The sequence below is a fragment of the Podarcis bocagei genome, assembly GCF_964188305.1.
Source record: "Podarcis bocagei genome assembly, chromosome: 2".
Classification (NCBI taxonomy): Eukaryota; Metazoa; Chordata; class Lepidosauria; order Squamata; family Lacertidae; genus Podarcis; species Podarcis bocagei.
This window is the reverse complement of record NC_138126.1, coordinates 72,901,517-72,914,453: the sequence shown is the minus strand read 5'-3', so window position 1 is coordinate 72,914,453 and position 12,937 is coordinate 72,901,517.

Genomic DNA, 12,937 nt, shown 5'->3' with positions numbered 1-12,937 from the left:
ATACACAGATTGCCAGATGGTTATTCTTTCTCTTGGGCATATATTAATTTACCTTCGAATTCTTTTTCATTTCCCTTCGTGTTCTTTCCCTCCATTGCCTTTTCTCATCAGATGTTATGCCATGTTCCCAACAATCTCTTCTAATATGTTTCTAAAATCTCCAGTCACTTGGGTCCCTTGGCGACTTTTTGTTCCCTCATTTGGGTTCCTCTTGGATTATACACTTAAAGAGTATATTACATATCTGGAGCGTATTTTCTCATTGCAAGGCTGAGGTGATGGTATAATGAATTCCTAACATTTAGGCTGTTGAGATCATGCCTGGGTGGGTTAGCATGCCATAACCTCGTGTAAAACATCTAAATTCAGAGATAATACTGACCACCTTATTTATACATACAGGCATTTATGAATACACACCACATTTTCTTCAAAGTACTGAAGGCAACATAAAAGGCTTTTCCACCTCCATTTTATAATCAGAACAGTCCTGTTAGGGAGGTTAGGTTGTATGTGAGAGAGACTGACCCAAGGTCGTGTAGTGAGCTTCATGGCAGGGCAAGAACTAAAGTCCTCCCCCCTCTAACCTGTGAGTAGCCAAAATGCTGTTTTCCAGATGTTGTTGGGCTACAGCCCTCATCACCCCTAAACACTGACCATGTTTCTTAGGGCTGATGACCCCAACAACTTCTAGAAGGCACTACGTTGGCTACCCCTGCTCTTATCACTACACGCTACACTGTCTCTCTTAATACCAAACTGTGACTCTGGTTAAAATGTTTCCATTCAACATCTAGAATAGCCTTCCCCAACCAGGTGGCATCGCATCCAGAAATGTTGGACTACAACTCCCATCAACTTCTGCTGGCACAGGCAATGGTCAGGCATGATGGAAGCTGTGGTCCAAAACACTTGGAGGACAGGGCCCTTCGAAAACAAAGTAACAGACAGAAGTTAGGAGTTAGTTCCTCAATAAGGGTTCTTCCTGAATGGGATATTTGTAATCTAGCAGAGTAGGTAGACTGTTACTGAATATTTGTTTCGTAATTAGTGGATTCTTTTCAAAGTGTACAAATGACATTAACTGTATTTCCCTTTTTAAAATTCTGTTATATCTTATTTCATTAATTAAATAAAAGTACCCCCAATCTGCCAGATTTTCTTTCTTGTCCCACAGCAGGACTCCCATGTACACATGAGCTCTGGATAATAAGCTGCGGGTGTTTGCTCAACTAAGCCTGAGTAATAAATAGAACTCTTGAACTGGCAGTCTACAAAAGTTCATTTCTTTTGCTACGCATTCCTTTTACAGAGCTTTCTGATCTGCTTTATCTTTTAATCGTCAGCTTCCCCCTTTGTTCAAGTGGCGTACAGCACATCTGCTATAATTTTAAGGGGAAACTACGTACTTTCTTCTACTTACTGTTCATTGAAGACTTCCCACTACAACTCCAGCTCCTGCTCTGCTGAGCAAAAGACAGAGAAAAATATATTTTATGAGCTTCAAGCAGCCTGCAGCACACAATAAAGTTGATTGACATTCCATAGCCATTCTTTCTTTTTTCTTTCCTTTTTTTACTTTCAAAAATGTATGCATTTTAGCAAACGGTTTTCTGAAAATCTTTCCATTGATGGCAAATGATACCAATGAGCCGTAATAGTAGGGAGTGGATGAATTTCGAGGAAAACTGGAACCCAGTGTTCAAACCTGCAAATCACACAGAAAGGTACATGACTCCTTCAGATGATCTGTCTATTATTCTGATTTTACACAAAGCCTGCCTGGAGGTTATACTATGTCCTTTCTTTATCTATTGGTTATCCTGATTTGTTTGCGTGGAGGCTACACATTATTTCTTGGTTTTTATTTTCATGCTTTAATAAGGTTCTTTTTTAATTGTCACGCTTTTCACTTGCTTGCTTAATTGCCAAAATCAATTGATGTGCAAAGTTCAGTCCTGCTTGGGTCAGGCACAGCAGCAAGGTGGATGGGGCAATCCATCTGTCAATCACATGATGTCTTTATGACATCACTTGTCAAAGGTGGCCCATGGGGGTAAGGGGGAGATAAAGATCTGGCTCCCCATGCCTGAAACCCCACCCCCAGGCAATGCTCATGTAAGATTATAGTTCACAATAATGCATTAGTACAGTGTTTTGTTTGTTTTTATTAGGTACAGATATAGGAAACTGCTTTATAATGAGCTGGATCATCTATCATCTATCTATCTATCATCTATCTATCTATCTATCTATCTATCTATCTATCTATCTATCTATCTATATCTATCTATATCTATCATCTATCTATCTCATTATTGCTGACACTCATTGACAACAGCTTTCCAGAGTCCATACAGATTATTCCCTGCTTACCTAGAGTTGCGAAGCTTTGTCATGGACAATGACTATTTGCCTGAACATGTGAGCTGTAAAACCTAAAACAGGGCAGGGATGCAAACTCCGCCCCAACATTCCTTGGTTCATAGCAGTGGGGGCTGGTTCCTATAGGAACTGGTAGGATGGAAGGCGAGGAGACCAACTGTAAATGACAAACAAAGCCAACAAATTCTATTGTTCCTCATTGTCCTCTGGCTGAGTTCTACAAGGGGGAACACTAACACTTAGGAGGAGGAAGCTGGTAGGTAGTTCTACCTCCTTGGCTTGTTGTAAGTGAGAACCAAGGCAGCAGGCAGATAGGAGCTGCCTTAAAGCAGACTGGGATTTGCGGGGGGCAGTGCCCCATTAGCTCTAATAGGCTGGTCTCCTCTGGTACACAGATTGCTCCTCAGACCTTTGTGCAATTAGCACACAGAGGAGTTCAAGCATGTTTGATTGTTCAGAAACCCCAATAAGACAAGGTCCCCCTTGTGGAAGGGTTTCTAAGCACAGTCAATTAAGCATGCTTAAAACTCTCTGACGCAAAGCCTTTTAGCCAAGGAACCTTAGGGGTGGGGGTTTTCTGCCCTTCCCTGCCCGCAAATGCCTGAACACAGTTTATGCTAAAACAAAGTTTTACACTTCAAAATATATGTGTTCAGTAATTTAGCTTCAAGGATTGCTTACTAATTCTCAATGGTGCAAATTTGCAAGTGCTTCACGTATGAAAGTAGGCACCTGTTTCTCTATTGCACTTGGAACATACGATACTCTAAGAGATTATTACTTTTCAAAGAGTACCTTGAGTTATGTACCATCTGCACAGTTGTCTTTCAAGACAAAGAGAAAAACACACGCCAGACATCCAGTTAAATTCTCATATATCAAAAGTTATAGGCATCCAGAGATTGTGAATCCATTTTGCTGTGTCTTTTGCCTGTTGCTCTTCATAGTAATACCCCAATAACAGTTTATCAATTCCTGATGGGATGTGTTTTTGTTACTCCTCTCTATCAAAATGAGTGTTCTCTCTCTCTCTCCCTCTCTCTCTCTCTCTCTCTCTCTCTCTGTGTGTGTGTGTGTGTGTGTGTGTATTAGTTTTAAGTTTTAGGATATTTTTGGTTGGGAAATAGTCATACCACTGTAAATGTTGATATTCTTATAACAGTGCAATCCTAACCATAGCTAGCCCAACACTGAATTCATTGCAGTTTGTTGACAGGTAAGTGTTGACAGTTAAGTGACAGGTAAGTGATATAGACCTGCTGCCCCTAATCCTACACATCTGTGACTATGACTATTTATAACACACACACACACACACACACACACACACACACTGCACTTATGTTCCAATAATAATAATAATTTATTATTTATACCCCGCCCATCTGGCTGGGCCTCCCCAGCCACTCTGGGCGGCTTCCAAAAGAATATTAAAATACTATAATACATCAAACATTAAAAGCTTCCCGAAACAGGGCTGCCTTCAGATGTCTTCTAAAAGCCTGGTAGTTGTTGTTCTCTTTGACATCGGTGGGAGGGTGTTCCACAGGGAAGGCGCCACTACCGAGAAGGCCCTAGAACTATGTTTGTATGTTCCTAGGATTTAAAAGACGTCCTGGAGAGTCCTGCTTAAATGATGCCCCTCTCTATGCACTGTGTCATCACTACCTTTCCCCTCTTTCAATGCTCATATGTTCACTGCTCATTGATGCAACCCTTAGAAAACTGTTTCCACTCACAAATCCCCCATGCTAGATTGAGACACTTAGTTCTGCTCAGCAGGATATGAAATTGAGTAAGAGTGAGTTAGAATGTAAAGTAAAAGCTGGTCTATGTGGACTCCAAGGCTTCCTCAGTGGTGATACTTCCTGTCCATGCCATGGCACCCTTTATCAAAGGAAGTTGAGTCATTTGACTAACTCTCTTATGGTTTACATGTGTAAAAATATTTATTTGAAGGAAGGGTCTTGGCTGTTGAGTGGATAAATATGATCTGGTAGCTTAAGTAATGCTGGCTGTTGCTGTCGTTCTCTTGGGTTTGGGGACTCTGTTGTTTTAGTGGTTTCAAGGATTTGTTTTATAATAATAATAATAATAAATGGTGGCACAGTCCTTTTGCAAGCCGTGGCTGCAGTGATCTCAGCCCTTAATGGGGGGGGGGGAGACACCCGCTCTCCCTGCTCCTAATCATACAAAGTGCTAGAGAAATAAAACACTCATTCCATGCAACCACATGCTGATGCTGGAAGATTTACCATTTGCAAATTGCTCCTACTTGGAATATAAAAAGTGGGTCAAGAGTTACTTCTTCCCAGAGTAAACATTGTTGTTTCAATTAAAGAAATGCATCTACATAAATGTAAAGAATGGGTAGAAAAATAAATATCGTTGAATGCCCTCTCTTTTTTGCTCCTCAGCATGTCTGCCTCTCAGATTTAATTTGGCACATTAGTTTCCATTTTTATTATTTTCCCCATCATGAATATCTACTTAACAGTATTGGTAAAAGTCCCACTCCTGGAACAGCTTCCCTTCAACTCAGCCTAATGGGACTGTCATTCGAGTGCAGTCATGTGGGCACTAATTCTTTTCCAAAAATATATCAACAAGGCTTCAGTGTGACTTCCCAGAATGCACAGCATCTGTCAGAATATAGACAAGGCATAATAATTATGAAATACTAAGTATGTTGTGCTTGTGGTGTATCTGCTGCTATCTAGCCCATATCTACTAGCAGCCTCGGGGCATCATTGTCAACCTACTGATGTAGTCTAGAAAGGAAGGCAACACAAGGCCTAGGATAGATTTGCCTGAGCTGTGGATTCAACCAAGCTTGCAAGTCACCCTCAACAGCAAGGACACTTGCGCTTCTCAGAGAGCAGAACTGCCACCACAGGTGAAAGTAGGCCAACAGAGCCAAGCCTTGGGCAGCTGCCTACCATGCCTCAGAGAGGAAGACCAACTGGCAGGACACAGGGCCATTCTTGTTTGCACTTGCCAGAGAGGGTGACTGAAGTCTGGACTGACAGTGGTGGTGGTCTTGCAGCATTGTTCTCATCCCACTGCCACCAAACCAGAGCTCCTGCAATCTTGCCATCACCATGTCTTGACCCACCCCAGTGAGCACATTGCCATCATTAGAACAACACTGCTGCTGTTCCAGCCCTTCACTTCACAGCTGGTACTAGGCAGCTTGAGATGGGGACACCATTTGCTGCTCCATTGAGACAGCAAAATGTCTAGTGACAGTCCTGGATGAAGCTTAGCCTGAGCACTTTTCCATCTCCACTCTTTGTCCTTGGTCTTCATTTTCTTTCCTGTGCTAACCCTGCCTAGTTCCATCAGCTGTCCTATCTCAGTCTGATGCTACTGCTGGGTATGAGAGTTATATTGTTGTATGAGGAAGAGGGAGGGAGGGAGGGAGGGAGGGAGGGAGAGCTTGCACAAACATGGCTAACTGAGTTAGCACATCACAAGTTGCTAGACAAGGGCACAGACAATTAGCTTTCAACAACAGCTTAATGTCAAACATAAGCAGGTGAGATGATAAACCAACTTTTTGCAGGATCAAAGCAGAAGAGAGGTGGGGCAGACAAAGGCTGGAAGTCAGGAAGAGATTGCAAGAGTGAAGAGGACATGGGACAAGGAAGGGGAGTGCAGGGGAGAACAGATACAGTCTAATTACAGTCCGCACCATTATAGGCATAGCTCATTATTTTAAATCCCAAATACTATTTGTATGGATTGAATCCTAGCCATGACTACATCAAGCTGACTGGTTGGTAGTTACCTAGGTCTTTTTTTTTCCATTTTCTGAAGGTGGGGAGAACATTAGTCCACTTCCAGTTTGCAGGGACCTCACCAGTTCTCCAAGAATTCTCAAAGATTATAGATGTGTTTGAAATTCACTGAAAGCTATGAAATTCACTGAAAGCTATGAAAAAGGTTGCACACATTACGTTGGTGAGAATTTATTTATTTATTTATCCCATCAAGTTTTGTCTCCGTAGGTTTCTTCCCTCCTCCTGCAATTTACTGTAAAAAGTTCCAGACCAGCAAGATTCAATTTATTCAAAGTGGATTCATGTATGCATTCCCGAGGTGATGTCAGTGTTATCTGTTAAAGCAAGCTGGCACTAAAGGTGAACTTCCTTTGTGTAATTAATAACCCTGTAAGGATAAAATCAAATGCACACATCTACTTAAGATGCTCCAGAAGTGAAATAGAAAAACAAGCTTAGTGGTTGTACTTTATAACATGCACTCTCATTAAGTCAGCTACAATTGTTCTGCACTGACACCATAGGACTTTTGCAATGAGCAAGGTCAGGGGGGACTGCAAAGATGCCTTTTGTGTCAATGTAATGACCCTTAAGGCCTCTGTAAGAGTTTGACTGACAACAGAGTTTAAAGTCTAGGTAATTCCCGGAAATACTGAGAGCACAATGCTATTCTATCCAGCAACAGACAGTAGAATTTTACACGCCAGCACGTCTATTTCCACTTCATGTGCTATTCATGATCACCAGTCACAACCGCAAACCTGTCCCATTGTATAAAACCCACTGTTTACATTTGAATCAATAAAGCCACCATATACTGATACAGACCATTAGTCTATCCATGCCCTAATTGGCATTAATCCCTGGCATCTTTGTACTATTACCTGAGACTCTTTGGCTGAAGTTCTCAGGGATTAAACCTGGGCTGTTCTGTATACACACAGCATGTGTCTTCTCAATATCCTCAACTACACACCGTACTAACATTGTATAAAGGTAAAGGTAAAGGGACCCCTGACCCTTAGGTCCAGTTGTGACCGACTCTGGGGTTGCGGCGCTCATCTCGCTTTATTGGCCAGCATGACTAAGCCACTTCTGGCGAACCAGAGCAGTGCACAGAAACGCCGTTTACCTTCCCGCCAGAGCGGTACCTATTTATCTACTTGCACTTTGACGTGCTTTTGAACTGCTAGGTTGGCAGGAGCAGGGTCCGAGCAATGGGAGCAACACTCTATACTAAACACTATATTGCAATTTTACTCCTTCCTTCCCTCCCTCCTTCCCTCCCCCAACAAGAGCTCCTAGGATGAGTCACAATAAAAGATGCAATATCATGAACCTCATATAATCAATAAATAGCAGAACAACAGAACAGCAAGGCAAACGTAATAAAACACAGAAGATAAAAACTTTTACAGTGGCCTAAAATGTTATAAAAGTCTGGGAGAATAAAAAAAGTTCTTCACCAAAATGGCATCCACAAAAGTGCCAGGTGGCTTCCCTAGTGAGACCATTCTCCAGAACTGAAACAATTCCTACATTGTCTTCTGCTTTCTGCTTTCTGAGTATCATAAGTCCTTGCGTGCCTGCCAGCATCCTCAGCAATTTGCACATCGCATTGTCCTTCGTCTTCCTTCAGTTTCGTCAGCTCTGCATCAGCTGCCGCTAGCAATAGGAAAACTCAAATCAGAATGCGCTTGAGTGAAACTAGAGAAAGTGTTTTCATGAATGCTCAGAAGTCTTTTCAAGAATGCTTAGAAATAAATTTGAATCAGGTATTGGTTTTTGTATTTTAGTTAAAAGAACAAAGATATGGTGTGATAAAATGAGAATTTACTGAATGCCGAGATCCAGGTTTGGGGCAAGAACTCTTTGGCAAGATAACCCCAGCAGAGATTTAGGATCACAAAACATGCAGTAAAGTAAAGCATGGAAATATACAAACTCTTCAAAGGTCAGATTCATGTGCTTTCTCATACAGCAGCAAGAAAAGACAGAGAGTTCAACTTCAGTTTGAAAAATGTTTCTAAATTATTTGTATAGAAAAACAAAGATGACTCGCTAAAGTCACATGGTCTAAACACTCTCAACTTTCCAGATCTGTCCTGCCTCTGGTCAGCTTAGCACAGGCCTTTTTCTCTGCCAAAAAAAAAAAAAAAAAATCCTGTTTGGGTTTCTTGACCACTCTTGTGGTTGTTTCATGAGCTTTTTGCCACCCTGCCACTTCTTTCGTCATTGAAATAAATGAAACCTCTGGAAACCTAGTCTCACAAGAGACTAGGGCCCTGCGGGATTTGATGTCTTTCTGCAGGGCCTGCAAGACAGAGCTGTTCCACCATGCCTTTGGCCAAGGCATAGCCTGACCCCTTCTTTGGTAATCCTCACAAAACTCTAGCCCAATGGTTGCCATTAATTTCATTTGAACTGATTTTATAATGAATTGATTTTAGAATGCTGTGTTACTTTACGGTTGTTAGCCGCTCTGAGCCCGGTATCGGCTGGGGAGGGCAGGATATAATTAATTTATTATTAATATTAATATTAATATTAATATTATTGATTAATGTCCTGTATATGCCTGTGACTAAGTCATTAAGATACAAGCAACGTTGTTATCTCATTAAGATACAAGCAACGTTGAAATTCTGTGCCATCACTACAGGATGCCCATGTTATCGTTTCACAAAACTCTCAATAGTTAGAGAGACTTTGAGATAGAAACACTTTCAGATTTACCTCAGTCTACACATCAGAGTTAATTTTGAAGCAGAGGAATACGCCAGAGGTTGTAGCACCAATATTTACAGTAATAATAAAAAATATGCAAAAAGTACTCACCATTCCAAATGCACTTCAGTCAAGCTCTTGGTGTAACATTTGCATAGCCTTTGAAGTGCACTCTCTTTTGCTGCCGATTAGGACACCCAATTCTGCTTATTTTTCTCATTCATTTGCTTTATTTTTCCCTTTCTGGTTTCAGATCTTGCATCCTCCATATAAATTAAATCGTAGCTTGAAGCACATTGGTAGTGATTGCCATCTTTGCTACAACCACCAGCTGCACCCAAGCCTAAAGTGGTGTTGGTATACAACAGCTGAAAGATGATAGTTTCAAGCCAAAGTTAATGCTTACAATCAGTCTGTCAACCTATAGCACCAAGTTAAGAAACCCTCATTTCCTCCTTCAATCTATTTAAGCAAGCTTCTCCCCCTAACCTAAAGAAACTGATGTAATATTTGAATAGAAGTAGTTTGGGATGAACATGGCTTTCTTCCAGGATTATCATCTACAAAACAGGTGTATCTTCTGTCTAGGCTAACCCTGGGTCAGCCATCAGTTTTGCCAATGTTTCCTGACTTCTGAGATCCATTCAAAGCACCATATTCATCCTTCATTTTATTTTATTTCTCAAGTAAAAATAGTAAACCTGTTCTAGCCATTGTATAAGGAAGTGTCTTGGCGATATCACAGGCAGTGACAACCAAGTTGTGCTCTATAATTGCCAGCGTTTGCTTCAGCTTTTAAAATCATTCCCCTCCCAAACCCAGAGCTTGATCTTGATCTTGGAGAGGAATTGGATATGATGGGGGCAGTTCCAGAGCTTCAATGCTCCACAAATGCTATGCTGCATGCATTCTCCTGAATCTTGAATAGATGTAGAAGTAGACAGGGTTCCTGCATCTTTAATAGTGGTGTAGAAGACGAAATTTCAGAAGGTGTTGTGGAGGCTAGAAGTGATGAAATTACCTGTTCTGCACAATTATTAAAGGTACAGAAGCCCTATCATCTTTTGCATCTGACATCCTACTCTAATAGAATACTTGGTGTCTTCTTCCTATATCTTCCAACTTTCATATATAAAACTGCTAAGGGCCTGATTATTGCATGCATTATATTTTCTGTGTATTGAACTGGCAGGGGGTTGCGAGTGAGAGATTTTAAACATGTAGATGATTATTTATTTATTTGTATCACACTTAAAATGTGGGTTGTGCCAAATGTTCACCCATTTCCATTTCCAGGATGAAACTAGTGCTTTTTGGGGGGGGGGGAGGGCTGAATAAACATTTCTCCAAATCCCCCTTAATTCTACTTACCACCATTTCTTTCCCCATCTACTTCTATGTTTTTTAAACAACTAGTTCAGTCTTAGTGACCCAATCAATCAGGATCACATAGCAGCCATTATGGTGACTCTGACAATCACAGATGTTCTGGTGGGAGAAAGCTTTGTGGCCCGTCAGATTTGGCTTCAAGCTGACATCACTAAGGGCAAAAAACCTGACTGAGATACAGGGCAATGTTTCCTGTCCTAGTTGCATGGATGATCCTAGAAAATCACAGAACCTCAAATGATGCCTATTCAGGGCAATGCTTTCTGATTGAGGCGAACACTTTCATTCCTGTTTTGTACCCATCCCTGAAAAATTCCTTAAATGAAAATAGTCACAAAAATTGCTTTTGGCACAGCCCTACTTAAAATAAACTAAGAGCTTTCCAGAGAAGAAATATAACTCTCCCAAAGCTTACAATTTAAATATTGACAGGAAACAAGGACAAGGACAGAAGAGGAGATAAAGATATGCAAAACATGCAGTTTGTAAAGACATGACAAATTGATGGAACGTTCCTTTTTCCCTGTTTTGATTTCTAAGCATAAAATAGAAATATACAATTGGTGCACTGCAATAAAATGTTGTCTATAAGTTTTGTTAAAAAATAAAATAAACCAGAGTTGGTCTGAAAGATGGAAATGGTAACACAGGAATGTCATTGTTGCATTATATACTAGAGGAGTATCTGCAATGTTACACTTAACAAACCTTCTTCTATATTACGCCTACATTACAAGAATAATGAATCAAATATTATTGTTGTAAAAATGTGGCACTGTCTATTGGATTTCAGTTTGATCACCTCTATACATAACATGACCCAACTAAAGTCCATTAGACAGTGTCACATTTTTATAAATTAAGCTTGCATGTCTCTGGATTATATCCAGTATCGGTCATACTCAGGTTAGACCCATTAAAATTAATGGTCACAACTAACTTAGGCCCATTAATTTCAATGGATCTATTCTGAGGATAACTTACTAGGGTTCAACTCCTTGACTCCCATTTTAATTCTTCAGTGTTGAAATGGCTAGGAAATCCATTTCTTTGACAAAGGCACAGTTCCACAGTGCTGCAATTTATCAAAAAAGCTGAAGAAACAGTATGTCTCTTATTCAAGGTCTTCAGAATACCAGTGAGGTTGCAAGTTATCCTAACATCTCTGTAGTGTTGTGCCTGATATTTTCATTGTACCCAGTGTAAAGCTTGGCCTATTGTGGGATAATCAGGCAACAACAACAACAACAACAACAACAACAACAACAACAATTTATACATACATACATACATACATACATACATACCCCGCCCATCTGGCTGGGTTTCCCCAGCCACTCTGGGCGGCTTCCAACAAAGATTAAAAATACATTAAAACATCAGTCATTAAAAACTTTCCTAAAGAGGGCTGCCTTCAGATGTCTTCTAAATGTCAGATTTGACATCTGATGGGAGGGCGTTCCACAGGGCGCGTGCCACTACTGAGAAGGCTTCTGCCTGGTTCCCTGTAACTTGGCTTCTCACACTGAGGGAACCACCAGAATGCCCTCGGCGGTGGATCTCAGTGTCCAGGCAGAACGATGGGGGTGGAGACGCTCCGTCAGGTATACTGGGCCTTGGATGAGGGTGGAGATGCTCCTTCAGACTACATGTGAATACACAGCCCTGGGCTACACTTTCAACCCACCAATGTTGATACCTGGGGTTAGTGGTTAGGATGAAGCCATCTGTGCTGGCAGAGAGGAGTGCCACTGATAGGAGGGCTCCACTGCAGCAAAGGCCTGACCTCCACCCAAACCAGCTTGTGCTGATGTTCCTCCCATTGGTGGTAGTTGCCTGGCTCAGGACCCCCAAAATGGGATGCTCTTGGGATGCAGGAGCTGGACCTTGACTGTCTATGGATCCATCATAGCTTACACCAAACCATTTGTTGTCCCCATCCCCACCTGCCTGGAGCTGGTACAGCAACCCCCACAAAAGCCAACCTACATTCTGTCATGACTGGAGTGATGTCGTCACTTCAATAATCTCCAGGCAAAGTTAGCACTGATCCACTAGTTCTCTAAAACAGCAGGTTAAGACTGGACAACAATGACAACAGCAGTATTTAATGAACAATAAGGCATGTTAATCCATGAGAATTGGAAAGTACAAAGGATACTGAGCATTTTATATTGCCTAAGGGCCAGGTTTTTTGGCTATGGCTTCAACGTAGGGAGGAGGGCTTATTTTATAGAATTTTATAGAAGCTACTGTAAAATCAGTTTGGCATATGCAGTAGAATATGTATGATGCGTAGGTTGCTATATTTTTGAACAGCCCAATGTTTAAGAAGCACATATTATTCATACCCATTATTAACCAAGCAATATTATTAATAATAATATTGCTGTGTACACAAAGAAGTACTAAGGCTCTTGTTTAATTAGCACAAAGATTTATGCTTGTGCTAACAAAATGAGGACATTGAATACTGTCTAGTCCATTGATTTTAATGTTTCTGCTCTGGGTATAACTAATGTTGGCTATTACTCCAACTATTTACAACATATTTTTTATTTTGTTTTACAAAAATACCATTAACATAATTACTCTTCCCCCAAAAAAACAATTCCACATATATTAATGCACAATGTAATTTAAAATTACACGTA